We start from the raw sequence: 15,575 nt of genomic DNA, 5'->3' as shown, positions 1-15,575 counted from the left end.
ATTCTCTCTAATATTTCAATAGTAGGATGCAACGTTTCTGTGGAACTCATATTTTGTAACTCATGGTACTTTTATAAAACTTAAACTTTTATCCCCACTTGGTAGCTGAAGGTTGGCTCAGGTAACTGAACTGGAAGGAGTTAATGTGATCAAAGCCATGCAGGGGGTCACATAGAGCCCAGAACAGAAACCATACTGGCGGTTGTTGGCTCCCACGATTATGCTGAGTCCCTAGTGTCAAGCTGTTGCCTCTCTGAGCAACTGCTGCTTTGATTACTAGTGTCATAGCGTATTGCAGTTATAGGAGGACAATGTTCTGTTTAGTAAATCAGCCTGGCTATGGACATTCATTATTAGAAATATGGTAAGAATATTTTGATTCCTTCTTTCCTGAATAATAATAAACATCTCCCAACCATTTCTACGTCAACAACAGGTAATTTTGAACTGGGTAAAGGACAGAACTTACTTAGTATAACATCAGATACATTTGTGTTTATACAGTAAGGAGAAAAGTGTTGGGTTTTATACAATACAAAAGTGTTTGTACACAATAAGGGTAGAAAGTTAGGCATTAACCGCATCTTTCCCAAACCTGTGTGGCTTCTCTCTGAAATCCACTACAGTAATTTTTTACCTGTAAATAAACTGTACCATCACCTTGTGTAGGAGAGATTTTTATGATCATGAGCAACTACTTACACTAGGGGCTTTTTAAAAAGAAATTCACTGCCATTATATTAATTGTACCACACTACAGTGACATATGCAATGAAATACGACCATCTTTTTTAGAGAAGAGGAGAGACAAAGAATTGAGCACTATACTGAAGGCCCCATACCAAGTCATAGGTATAGATGGAATCAGAATAAAGTAAATCCTTGCACTTTGTCCACTGAAATTCGTATGTTCCCTAAAAGTAGTCTCTCTTTCGACTCTGAGTTATTTCTAAGGCATTAACAAAGGGAAAACTGTTTAGTGAAGAATTGCTGTCATTGGTACAAGTTAGTATTATTAAATAATATATTCGTTATGATACTATTTTAGATAGTATTATCGTACGTATACAAGTTTTAAGATTATGCTATTTAGCCTTTTCCCTTAACCTATTGGTCACAGTACTATTTATTGTTTGAAGACAGGTGACTTTACGCAACAAAAGTAATCAACTTTATTACTCCTTTGAAAAGCAAAACAAATTGGAGTTCACTGTCCAGATTATTATCCTAAGAAATAGGAGGTAAGGGAGAAGGCAAAAACAGATGAATAAATGAGAACTTTTTTCCCCAGAATCTGTTAAATATCAGCAACTATAGAATGAAAAATACTTAACACAGGAAAATATTTAAGATATTACTGGACATAAGAACAAGAAATCATAATTGCTTATTTGCATTCTTATTTTAATTTATAAGTCTAAAAATAAATAAAATTTAATTAAAAATAAAAATATTGCTAAGAAGAGTATACATTTTAAAGATAGGTAGGGAGGCAGACACTTGGAGCTTTGAAAAATCTCTTTTGTCACCCGTTTGGACTCTAAAAACACTCAAGCTGAACAAAGTTGTCAAGTGTGTTAAGATCACAGTACTATGAGAAATACAGACTACTATTAAACTGTTGTTTTACTTAAGTTGGGTTTAGTTCAGTATTTTTGTTTCTGGGGTATGATTTCTATCAGAAGAAAAGTATTTCACTGTCTTCTAGAATTAAAAGAGAGTTAGATTATTGGATGCATTCAGTTTGAAATCTTAGCTGCACTAGAGTTTTCATTGTAGCAGTGATAAACTGATGTAATACCTACAATTCTTAAATGAATATATTTTTGCTTAGGGAGTTGCAGCTTAAAGCAAAACTCCAGTCCTCCAGCAATAGGTAGGTTCATAAATAGAAGGGCGAGGTTGTCTAGACTGGGATGCCTTAGCTGCTTTTTTTAAAAGTAAGGGCTAAATCCTGTCCCTTAGCCTTGCAATAGATTCTGAGGCCCATGAACAAAGAAGCGTGGTTCTGCATGCAGAGGAAGCCATGTTACTGGGCTGTGCCAGCCATTTGTATTCCCGGTTTGCCCTGGGATTTATCTCCTTTTATGCACCTCTAAGGCCACTTGCAAATTTTAGAAACAGTGCCTCCATCATTGACACTGCACCAAAAATAGGGAGCTACCTAAACTGCAAATCAAAGTCTCTGATTTCTTCTCCATCCTTTCTGCTGAATATTCTTTCTGCTGGGGCTAGGTTAGCCCTCATTAAGAAAATAAGAGCAGTGAGTCCTGACGTGTCCAGATAATTAGATCTCTCTTTAGATTTGGGATCAGACCTAGGAGTAGCAACATCCTTCAAATAGGCATCTTGAGGAAGAACCTTTGTTTCAGTTGTAGCCTTCACTTCAATTCAGACTAAGTTTACAGACTATGGCATAGCTGTCTGAATAGAAATTTAATCTTCATCACTTTTAAGCAGTCTTTCTCTCAAAAAATCAGAAAAGTTTATTTCATATCATACAAGTTTATAATCAGAATCAGCTTTGCTACAAAAACCTTGAAATGAGACTTAAAAAACTAGGTTGACGGGAAAAGAAAGATGCAAGTTACTAAAAAGTTACAAACAAGATTGCGATAATGACTCAGGCAGCTCTTTTTTTTCTTATATTTTATTGCCTCAGTTTAGCCCTTTCATTTACTTACCTAAAATATGAGGAGTGATTTTTTGAGCAATTATTTCTACCTGTTTCTTTAATGTCTGACACTTCAATCAAGCTGTTGCCAGATGCTATTGCTCTTGTAGGGACAAGGAGTAAGTGGCACAAGGAGAGGGATCTAACTAAAAGTGTATTGTTATGTGGATGGGTCGAGGACTGCATCCCAAATATTTATGGGAACAGATAGAAGAAAGCATCCAAATGTGCAAAAATAGAAAACAAAAGTGTTTTTCTGAAATTACATATCAGTCAGAGTATGCAGTATGAAATAAAGCAGAACTATGGACATGTAATATGTATGTACATAATTTTGAAGGCCCCTATATTCAAATGAACTTTTATATATAAAAATATGTCCTTTCACCAAAATGAAAACATTCACATACACAATATGCAGTTGTTTCTGCTCACCCTTCTACTATAAGATTACTTAAAACTTCTATCTATCTATCAGAACTTTTTTCCCCTCTGCGGGGTGCAGTAGCTTAAACTTGCTACATAAATGTCCAATTCCTGGAGGATCACACCCGGAATATGGGTCAAGGGGAAATACCACAATGACAACTGCAGGAGCCCCAGCCACAGAGACCTTGAGTTTATTCAAAACTTGACGTTTCAATTCAAAAATTCTTCTTGTCCAAAAGTCTCGCTGTTTTGTTTTGTTTGTTTGTTTTGGGGCGGGGGGTGTTGGGTTTTTTTAATCAAAAGCCTATGTATAGACTCTTTTTTCTCAAAAGAGATTAATGAGCGAGATTTGCTCATCTGGATTTTGCCTCACTGCAAACACGTTTGTGAGATCCAATGCTATTTTATATATCCAAAGGAAGTAAATACCACTACTACAGAAATTTCAGTAATTCTTATTCAGCTGCCTCTGTTCCTGCACTTTAGCAGTTCTGTTGTGTAGGCTACTGAAAACATGGTTGGAATACGACAGTGGGTGTAGTGCATCTCGGGTTTATATGCTCACTGAAACCATTCTTCAAAAGAACATCCAGGAGAAGAGAATCCAAGTTGTTTGTTTGAAGCTGTAAAGGTCAAGTTTCTAGGTCCAGCTATCTAAAATAATTGCATAGTAAACCAGGAAACAACTAAAATGAATCTGGGCTTTGCAGGCCATATAGGGTTATGCGAAATGGCTTTTTCTGCTCCTGTGATGATATGCTTGTATTACTTCCAGGCATATACTTTTTCCTCCATCGTGAGATCTCCATTCTTCGTTCTTAATAGTGGAGAGGGGAAGGCCTTCTTATGAAACATTTGTAAAACTACATGTATGCTCTTTTGTATTTATGCTCTTTTTGTAACCCTCATTACGAAATGGGGGTTATCAAAATAGGTTACTTAAACTTAATGGGTGTATCAAAATAGAAATTCATAGTAAATCCTCAGTTTACCTGGTGGTAATTCTTACTGGTGATAATACAACTTTATACCATCTGATAAAGATATGCCTGGCTGTTTTTAAGAACATAGACTCCTCATTTAAAATAACTATAAAAGGCTTTCTTAATTTTATAGGCCTTTATTTATTTTGTGGTATCATAAGGGAAGCTTCCAGAATTGATGCATTAACTAATCAATGACATAATACTGATGACTTTCATCTGAATATTGGGATAAACTACTTTCAAATAACTAGAGCCTTCAGTACAGTGATGGTAGTGCCACAGGGTTCATTACAGCCAGAACAAAACTAAACCAAGAGCTGTCTGTTAACAAACATTTGCAACCGAAGGATAGGTGATTATCTTCAGAGTGTTTACCTACAGGATTAAGAAAGAAAGGGTTTTACTAACACCCTGTCACTCTTTCTCTATTAGTGATCAGCACAATCCAGGACCACCCCTTCCTTGTAGTATACAAGTGCTAAAATGCTTGGTATTCTGTAAGAGAAGAATAGGGGCAAATCTGGTAATGAGATTTTCAGCAGTGCCCATCTTCAGTTTTGCGGGTGAGTTAATTCAGCGGATTCAGTATGAGACTGGAGAGGAGAGGAAGCTTGAAATCACAGAAGGGACTGTAGGTGGAATTTCTATGTTCAGAGTGGTCTGCCCAGCATATGCAGTTGCAGGTCAGATTTCCTTCCAGTTTGTCAGGCATCTATCTGTAACTGGCCAAGAATTTAAATGTGAACAACCAGAAAGCAAACTAACTAAAAGTTTGCGAGCAGAACTGGCCTCATCTACCGTATTCACCTAAATGCAAGTTATGGTAAAATAATGCTAGGAGTCCAAGATAAAGTCTGAAGATAGGGTATAGACACACTATTTCATTTACTTTCTTTGTGTCTAGATGCCATAGATACTATACCCAGTATATTATGGTTGATCTTGCAAACTCTTGGTCTCTTGAAGAAGAATACTGGCAAGTAATGCTATCAAAGCTGCCAGAGGAACCCAAGCACAGTTCTGAATACTTGGGTTCCATGAGTACAGAGATAGGACCAAAACCAAAAAATACTATTCTTTAGATTGGAAACTAGGCATTTGATATGCTTAACTTTTCTTGCAGAGAGGGAAAAGAGTCAGCAGGCAAGGAGAATAATCTTAACCTCAAAAAGGAAGAAGAATCTGCACAGAGTTTGTCACAACAGACAAAAATTAATGAACCCACTTTAAAGCAATACTGCACAGGGTGAAAAAGATAGAATAGATAGCTTGGCTAGAATTCTAAATAAAATAGTGTGTATTGGCCGCTGATTTATATTGCTTACAAAACCTCTAAAATGAGAGGTTGTAAACGTCTTACTCTGTACTTTAGAGCAACTGTCCCATCTCTACAGTATTACCACTTTCCCTATGCAACTCTGCCATATTTTTACCTAAATATGTTGAATTGTTCCGTAACATAACAGACCGACTTGCCACATTTGCTTATTGTAAAGCTTTGAGTTTCGCCAATGAAGAAAGCAAATTAACTTGCTTAAATAGTCATGTAATATGTATTCATATATCTGTATATGGAAAAGATTATAATTTCTCAAAATACGTATGAAAGGAAGAAAGAAGTATTAGTAATACAAAAGGAGCTTTGTAACTTTGGCTTAAACTCAGAGGTATCGCTAATGCTGCCAAAAGAAGGCAATTTGTCCAAAAGAAGGCAAAAGTTATTGATTGTTTGACATTAAAATAATATTTTAAAATAAGTAATTAAATACCTAACATGTAGCTTTACATACACTGATATTTTTAAAGTAGATTAATTTAGAGACTTAGAAATAATTTTTAGGAGAATGAAGGTTTTTATTTTCTTACATTTGCATTTCAGTATTTGATTTGCATGTGTTAGCTTCCAAAAGAATCAGCAGTAATACCATCTCAGTTATTTGAAATCTCTGAAAAAGAGGTGTGAAATACAGTAGATGTGTCTGTACTGTATATAGGTACTTGAGCATTCCCATGTTCAAGTTATTCACTTAGTAAGAGAATATGTGTATCCATTGATACGGTAAGTAGGTGTGGAAATCTTTGCGTGTGTTACATATGTCGCTTGGAGCAGGGATCATGTCTGCTGCATTTTAATGAAACAAAGGAATGAGTAATACTATCAAGTGCCAGTACCATGAGAATAATGTTGTGGCTTAATAAGTTGCCCTTAACCTGAAATGTTTAAGGCCTTTTCAAAGCATGTCCCTTAACAGCAAATAGTCTGGTTTCTCTGTTCATGCTGAAGGATTTGCCAACTATAGTCTCATAAAAATGCCATTATTTTTTATCCTGTTCCCATTTATAATTTTCTTCATTATTCTCTGCTCTGAGTCCAAAAAAGGGCTCTGCTAGTGCTATAACTCCATTTCACATATTTTGAGTTGAGATGATCTGTGCTGCATGCAAAAAGGTCTGTACTCTATGTTTTCAAAAACTGCTCTACTTTTTACTGCTTCAGTTACTTGGTTTTCAACTTGGAGGCATGTAAATCCTTATCTTTATTTATGATAAGTAACCTGAGTTAAACTCACAGGCAACTTGCAGTTTTGGAAATTGACTCAAAGTTACTTGTGATCTTTCAGGATCTGGTTGTTACGAATTTACTGGAACACTGAAAGGGCTTCATCTTCTGTTCATTATTGTACTAATTTTTAACTTCTTTAAAGAAGAATTTGGCATCCATGTGGTTTAGGTTCCGTCCTTTTAATGCAAAGTGTGTCTGTTTCATTCTGTTCTTCTATTTTTTATATGTATATATTTTTACGGTTTACAATGGCCATAATTCTTTCTACATCAAGCACTTCCAGTCAGCTAGAGACCACTTCTGCCATGGGTGTCCAAATGCTTTACCATCGATTGGCTTTGTTGTGGGGTTTTTTTAATAAAAATTTGCTGGCTACCATCATCACCTCTGAAAAATAGTTTCGTAGTATTGATGTATTTTTTTTTCTTTTTTTACAGAAGACTCTAGATCTTGCAGGGGGCAGGGGGAGAGATTGGAAGCTGAGTCTAGGTACTGAATGAAAATGGATGTATTTTGTCAAAATGGTTCACGTACTGTTCGTGGGAGATCAAAGATGACTCCTAGATTGACGATAATACCAGTTTGGTGATGAGATAGATAGAACAATACACTGCTTTGAGACTAAATCTGGCAAATCTTTCCGATGTCTGGTGTTGTCACAGCCATACAGTGCAGGTGTTTCACGCAGTTTTTGCTTTTGATGCTTACCACGTAAAGGAGGCTGAAACCATTCTTTTGCAGTGGTGATTCTGAATTATTATGCAAGCTTTTAATTGTTCCAGACTTCAATAGAGAGAGAGGTGATTACTTCAGGATATCTGCTCAGATGCTAGATCATCCTTATTCTTTTGGGAGTGGAAAACTATCATTAAACCCCTATACTTTCTTTCCTCTCTTAAGAACCAAGCAAGGTGCTATTGAATGATCTTTAAACAGCTGAAAAAGAAGAAATGTTTAGCAAACAGCTCATCTATCAATTTATCTTTCAACAAGACAGATCAGAAAACAGCAGTTTCTTTTCCAAACTGTAACCCAACTCAGATGTTTGAAGCTGTTGTACTAGTTCAATTCTAGATATAAACAGAATGCAGCAGCAACAAAACTGGCCCAATACTGTGTGAATCTGAAAAAATCTTTTCCTCTGTGTTTGCAGGATGGATTTTGTAACTGTAAGTCTACGTTGTTACTATTCACTCTTCCTCCACAACTCCTAGACCCAAAGTCAAGGAATCTTTAGTTCAAATTATGTTTATGCTAATTAGGATGTAAAGACAATTTTATTTCTCCTGCTTTGTATTTTAGTTTTCTGATATTCCATCAATAAATGCTTATGGCCATCTGGAAAATAACTAAATCAGCGGCACAGTAGTTAACTGAACCACACTTTCTGAAATCACAAGAAAAATAGTGGAACTTAGTGGACTATTTAGATGCAAGTGTTTTGGATCTGTAACCACAGAGCTTGTTGAAGAACATACCTGTAACGACAGCAGGCTTTTTTCCTTTATTCTATGGAAAGCAACGTATGGAAGAGCATTGCCTAGTCTTGGTGCTGCTTCCAGTTGCATGAGAAGGTAAGTGTGGTGAGATAACAATTGTATCTGTAACTGAAAAATCAAATCCTTATAGTAAAGTTTTATCACTTGGGCTAAAAGAACTCCACGGAAATTTTTGAAGGGGAAGATTAATTTAAAGTAAGCATTAGGCCAGACCTAAATTCTACTAACCCAACGCTAAATAGAAAACAAGGAGAAAAAGAAGGAGACAGACCTATGTATTGCGCATTGAAGGGAAAGGTCACAAATAGATTTGAAAAGGTTTAATATGTTTATCCGTATGGGTCCCTCTACGCAATTAATATAGCCACTGTGCAAATGTTTTAGTTACACAAGACAGCAATGAAACACCTTTCTTTTCTAGGTGATAAATTAGGATATTTCATTGTTCACTGCTATTCATGGCATTTTTATTCCAAAAAAATTACTGTATTCCAAAAACTCACCGTCTTGAAAAACCCATGAATACTTCTGAAGTCGATAAAGCAGATACCAAGGATTATTCCGTCACCATTTCATATGGATATTAATTTGCACTGTATTATTTTTCAACATACATACTTTGCAGAATTTGGTTACTCTGTTGTGTTTTATTAACAGAAAACTGTGCTAGTCTGCATCCAAAATGCATTTCCATTTGAGGCTTTCAAAATGTAGGAGGCCTATATTTAAGCTCATTAGGACTCTCAGGTAGGTCAGGATTTTGTGAATCTCTGTGTGTTTTTGGCTCGGGATGCAAAAATTCCTTGTGTTGAAGGCAAGAGTTGATCGGGTTTGGCTCCCTTCTTAAACCAGAAGATTATGCAGTTTTATTTTTTTTTAATTAGAAGAATACATTCAATTTATGAGAGTGAGGTTTTAAAATCTAGTTTTCATAAACTTTCAAATAGAAGAGGTGAGTGTATTTTTAACAGATGTGTGGTATTCTTTTAACTTAAATATTACCTAAAAAATAGCATGATTTCCTAATGTTGTTCAAGGTCAGTTTTATTTTTCTGCACTGTTTTTACAGCTGCTACTCATGTTACCAGAAATATTTCTCTCTACTTCACAAGCCTCAAATACCACATCATTTGACTAGTAATCAACATCTGCCTAATTTCAGCTGAAGAATAACACTCTCTTTATACTCTAAAGTCTGTAGAACAACATACATAATGTTATTGTAGATTTCCATTCATAGCTGCATGCCCCTTCCTCCGTGCGGAAGAAACCCCATGTTATTGAGATACTTTTTAATGAGAAAGTTAGGGATTAAAGTTGGTAGATTAATAGGATTAAGAGTTTGGCAGTCTTTCATGTTCTGTGTTTTATATTACTTAATCTTTGTTTCTAAGCTTGTATTTTGTTTTCCACACAGTGTGTGTAGAATGTTGTTTTTGAAATCATGGCGTTTTAGTTTCTTAGCATTATAATGCATGCTTTTATTTAAAAGTAACACGGTTCCTGAATTTTCTCATCCTGCATCTATAACATACTCAGCAATGAGTCGGTGTTACTGAGTTACTTCTAAGTCAGCCAACTAGCATAATTCTTCTGAGATTTCATTTTACTACACAATAGTAGCTCTGGTTTTTTGACTAAAGCTAAATTATTTTACAGTTGTCAACTACATTCTAATTGACAAGAGTGTTGTGCTCAGTGGATTTGGCTCCTTAAAATTCTGTCCCGTTGTTCAGTTTCATGATGCCACCTCATTTTACAGCTACAACTTTTAAGCAGTTGGGAACACTGCCATGAAAAAGTTCAACGAGCAAAGGAAAGGAGAGTGACTGCATTTTTCCAGACCGAGCCCCATTTTCATGCTTAAATGGCAGGGTTCTGAAGAGCAGTAATTTAGAGAAGATTGGAAATTATTTCTTAGAGTTGCATGATATTGGCAATGCAATTCAAGTCTTGAATTCAGAACTGAAAAGTTAGTTAGGAAACTAACTAGACGTGGAATTTTGAAGTTCTCAAAATGTTTGCCTCTATCTTAAAACCTCAAGTAGATTTAGGGTTATTTGTAGATCTTATTCAGGTAATACTTCCTACTCCCAAACAGGAAATTCGGTCTTTATCCTAGGAAGCTGTTTCACTATCATTTTGTTAAATGTTAGCTGCAAATGGAAGGACTCAAATTGCTGTTCCCGTAGCAGCACTCCAACAATTCGTTGAACACGAATATTGAAGTGCTTTATTGAACATAAATACGTGTAGTTGTAAGTAGTCACTAACAGCACTGCATCTCTGCAGGCAGTGCAGTCATTTTTTGTATTTTTGAAAGGATTTAGAAGTTTCAGGCTATGATGCCAAAAATTTATATGTACTGCAATTATAACTTACTTGTAATACGCAGGCATTTGTACCAGTGATGGGCCTTTGCAGGGTTGCAGGTATTTTTTCTTTGTTAAGAGCTTCACTCTAAGTGCATCAGTAGCCACTTTAAACTAAGTAACTTTCTAGGATTCCTGTTGTCTAGGGTTTTTTAAATTTTATTTGAAAATGCTACTAATGTGTATGAAAGTATGCATAACAGACAAGTAAGAAAAATCACTGTGTAATTCTTTTGTACTTAACAGAAGTAAAGAAATCTGTCCCCCTTTGTATAACTGACCTTGGTAGGACATTGTACAGCCAAAATAGGTGAAAGGTGGTGTTGGTATTTCTATCATTTATGGGTCTGTTGAAATGTGAGTTAAGGATAAAATGTCTATTTCTCAATAATTTTTGTTAAGGAACTTAATATCAGTCATATAACAAAAAGTGGCTGTTGGGAAGGGTATGACTGTTAATGATTCCTACATGCCAACATGTTTTCTGAACACCTGGGGGACTCTGTTGAGCGTAGGACTGGAATTCAGCTTTTCTCAGCCACTTGCTGAGGACATGAGGGTAAGAGAATTATCTCATTTTCAGCACCTCTACATTAAACCTACCAAATATGAATAACAGTACTTTTGAGATTAGTATAATTTCTAGCTGGTTTTAAGACGATTCATTGGGTAATATAATTAGCGTTCTGAAAATACTGTTCTGGCAGTATGCTCTTTCAATGGCACTAATACGGTCTCACAACTTCTTTTTCATAATAATTCTTGCAAGAAACATGCTCAGGTGCTGTGCTTTTCCTGTTGTTTGAGAGAGAACTAGAACAGCAAAAGTCCAGTACGTTATTTCTGTAATTGAATTCACAATTCTTGTAATAGAAACTCTGCTTTCATTTCTGTGTGGGACCCCTGAGAAATGGTAGCTGCATAATCCTTTCCAGTCACTAAGAAGTTACTCTAGAAATATACCTATGCATTATTGTCACTGATTTCCACTCTAGAGGAAGGACATTGCTATGAAGCAGTAAGATCTGCCTCCATTTGGCAGGACAGTAATATAAACGCAGATCGTATGCCAAGTACTATAATCTTTCCCTGCTATGGAGGAGAAGTCTAAAAGACTGTAGGCAACTCCGAGATGTAAGCTGTGTGTCCCCGTGTCTGTCAGTGAGGTGTCCGAAAGCATGGCCTGTGACCCAGGATCCTGCCAGGGTCTGCCAACAGCCTTCTACAGTGAGGCCGTCTTGCCCATTCCCTCAAGCAGTGACTTCTAGTGTCGGGATTTTTTTATGGGACTCTGTTGAAACCCTCACAGAAGACTGAGGTCTGTTGCATCCCTGTCTTTGATGGTCTTTTGTTACGTGGTATGGTTATTACTGTTTGTGTGAACACTGTACTCCCAAACACATGAAGATTAATTACATAGCTGCTTAATTTTGTGTCAAAACCCCCACTGAAGGTGCTCATCGACCTAAACATGCAGGTAATCAGTACCTGCATAATCACACTGCTCACAGCAAGTAGACTCTGTGAGATTAGGAATATGGTGAGTGCGTGTAATATAATATAGTAAGAATAAAATATAAAGTCTACTTTAATTTCACTGTTCACCTTTTCTCCCCTAACTTGGAAGAAGTACTCTCTACATTTCTAATACATTTTCCAATGCTGATTTTTCCCTTCAGGCAAAGTTTCTTCCCACTCTAATAATGTACAAATTAATCCATTCCAGTACAAAACTAGATATCATATTGCAGAGAGGCAAAATCGTGGGACACTGAGCCATGAAAGTTTTAATATGAAATTCAATAATAAAGAAATAGGATATTGTCATTTTATCCCAGAGGAGCTGACTTTGAAAACTTAATTCTGGTGTATTTAAATAAAATTTTTACTGTTATTTTTAAATGTGACTAAAATTTAATATATCATCTGGCACATCTTTACAATGCCTGATCTCAGTGATCTTATGAGATTTTAACAGGCTGAAAATGCTGCCAAGCTCCAGCTGTAAAGCTTCCATCATACTTCAAAATGTGCCACTCTCTTCCAAAGCTATAGAACTATTCTCTGAAGCTATATTATACTTTTATTTGTACTCAAGATCTGTTAGTCATTTCTGTTGGAGTGTGGTGCCCAGTGTTTATTAAAAATAGAATTTTTTATATATGTTTAAGAAAAAAACAATAAGTTTAAATCAGAAAGAATACATCTAACTTTAAAGGTAGGGTACTGGAGTTACATAGCTAAGAAATGCAAAGTATTTACGTATTTGTCCAACTGTCTAAAAATGACCTTGCTTATGCCTAAGGGGGGGAAAAAGAGCACGAATTAAAAGTGACAGACTTCAGAAAGGAATCAGTCCTCTCCATGTATACCATTTCTCTCTACAGATTGTCTAATTTGATGTGAACGTTGGTTTAGAATTGAGTCCAGGAAGACTGAAGTCCGTGGCAAAAGGGAAATCTGTTATCTTGACACTATCTGATAAACTCAATTGCATCCATGGTTCCCTCCAAAAAAAGCTATTATCAGAGGAATTTTCTTGTATTGGCTTGAAACTATGGTGCCTCGCTACTGAATTTGAAATGTTAAACAGCACACCCTCATCACATTTCATTTCTGTAAGGAGAAAGCCTCCTGGATTCTTCTGGGGGGTGAGGGGTCAGCACTGATAATTAGCAGTGCAGTGCATGAAACTGCTATTTAATAAACCTCCCATCTCCATTTCCAGTGAAAGCCCTCTTGAGAAGTGTAGGTGTTTGTTGGGGTTTGAGGGCATTCAGCACATTTTAGGAGGACCTCAGCACCATTTAGAAGAACGCAAAAGGAATGTATCTCCCTTTTTTGGTAAAAGGTGTGTATCTTCATGGCTCTAGGCACTTCCTACAAATGAAGATTTACCTCTCTTTGAAGTGAAATTTAAAACTACTGAGCAGTTCATGAAAACTGCTCGGATTTGTACAAAATCTCACCCTCTTAAGGCTAAGCGGGGAGATTGACAAACCCAAGGTCAGATAAATGGCAGGACTGGCATGGCACTCATGATTTACTACCACCACTACTGTTCTTCCTGCGGTGTACAACCGTGTAACACCTGCAGGGCTCTTCACTCGTTCGTTATTTTAGTTTTAGCTAGCACCTTGCAGGACCAGAAGCTCTCTCTTACTCTAGGTCTGTTGGAAAGGCTGTTACTTCCATCAAGTTACTCAGGTTGTGTGGTAGCTGTGGGTATTTAGAAAGAGAGTAAAGCCACAGAAGCCTCCTGACAGTAAAAGACAAAATGTCACAGCACTAATCATGTGAACAAAAGTAAAAGCGAAAAGAGCTTGTCCCAGACTTAATTTCTCTTCTTGTTTTTTTTCTTGGTATCTCATATAAACGCTAAGGTTTTTGAGTGGCTTCACACATTCAGTTAGTGGCTCAAGTAATGTCTATTGATTCAACCCCCTCCACCTCCATTTTCACTCCACCCAAATCACACATGATCCTAAAGGAAATTAAAAATGTTACAGACATATAGTGAAACTGAGAAATAATGCAGTAACTGAAGTACATATAGTGGCTGGTAGCTCTACAAGCGAGACTGAGACTTCGTCTCGGTTTTTACTTTACTGTGGAGTTTAGAGGCATGGCATGGTTTCTTTTTTTTAATAAGATGTGCTAGGGTTTTATTCTGCAAGGAAATACTTGAACGTGTTTGTGGGGACAGAGATGGATGAACTTAAAAATAACTGAAAAAAATTGAATAGTCTCAGCAAATAGCTGGATTAGCATTCTACTCCCATAGATTTTGGTAGCTGAAGAGCTGTCCCTTTCTTTGTTTGTCAATATTTTGGAAGTATGAAAAGGTTGAAATTGAAGTACAGACCTTCAATTTAGTCTTTCATTTTCTTAAATCTTAAAAAAAATCTTTAAGTATGGTGATATTAACAGGAGAAGTTTGAGATGTGCTACTGCATGGGATACTGAGTAGCACGGCCTGGGTTTCACAATCCCTCTTCAGAACCAGGTGGCCCTAAGGACACAGGTGTGGCTTCAAACCCACTTTCCCTAAAACGAAGCAGAGCTGCGGAGGCACAGCCCTCATTCCCAGGGGGATGGTGCAGTGTCCGGGGCTCCAGCCTTGTGCTGCCCCCTTCCCCAGGGCAGCCCCAGCCCACAGACTTCTCGCCTGGACATGGGGTGAAAAAACAAAGACTTCTGGCATCAGGGATGGAGTTTGCCAAACTGGTTGGTGGAGTTTTCTCTTACACAGGGCAGAAAACTCCACTGGTCTTCTCCAGCTCCTTTAAAGTAGTTTTGTTCTGCTTATGCAAGATATTGTGGTCAAAGCAAATCGATAACTCATCCATAAATGCTTAGAGCAGGTTTTATGTGTACATATATGCAAATTCATATAAAAAAGTATATGCATATTTATATGAATGAAAATCTAAATCTCTATCATTTTATAATACATAGAAATGCTATTTTAAAATGATAAATATTAAACAAAGGGATCCTTGATATAAACATTCCTTAGCCAAAAGGTACAGTTTACTTAAATAGGAATATTTATATAAGTGAGAGCTTGAGCGCCAAGTCCAAATATAAAGTGGTTTTATTTTACAATCTTCAGTATTTAAATATAAATAAAAAGTAGCATATAGCTGCCATTTGTAAAATGTATCTAAGAATGGAATAAATCTTAATATGTATCATAAGAATGGCCAGAATGGCTTCCCTAAGGAAGATGGCTCATAATAAGTATTTTGAGTTTTCTCTATACTGTGAAATTGTTTATTTAGGAAAATCTCTATATTAAGTGTGTTGAAAAACTGTCACTTATGTATAGGAATGCAGCAGACTAATACAGTTAAATGTATACATATATAGTTAAGCTCCTGGTAGCACTTCTATTTTCTTTCCCGCCTTAAACAACCCCAAGTTTGTCATGCCTGGTGTAGGTAACTTAATGAAAAAGATTGCTTAACGCGAGCAGATTAAAAACCAATTTAACTGATGGCCACAAACAGAGCTTAGAGTTTGTCATGGCTACAAAGATTTTCTGTCAGG

General features: G+C 36.5%; 2 protein-coding genes across 2 annotated transcripts in view; one reads left to right on the top strand and one right to left on the bottom strand.

Moving 5' to 3' along the window:
- Window positions 1-15,575, top strand: part of SYN2 (synapsin II) — a 192,526-nt gene that overhangs the window by 111,312 nt on the left and 65,639 nt on the right. The window lies entirely within an intron of this gene.
- TIMP4 (TIMP metallopeptidase inhibitor 4) overlaps window positions 1-15,575 on the bottom strand; it is a 29,615-nt gene that overhangs the window by 12,776 nt on the left and 1,264 nt on the right. The gene's annotated exons all lie outside the window — the stretch shown is intronic.

This window comes from Aptenodytes patagonicus, chromosome 8 (assembly GCF_965638725.1).
Source record: "Aptenodytes patagonicus chromosome 8, bAptPat1.pri.cur, whole genome shotgun sequence".
In the NCBI taxonomy this organism is placed as follows: Eukaryota; Metazoa; Chordata; class Aves; order Sphenisciformes; family Spheniscidae; genus Aptenodytes; species Aptenodytes patagonicus.
This window is presented reverse-complemented; position numbering and strand designations above follow the sequence as displayed.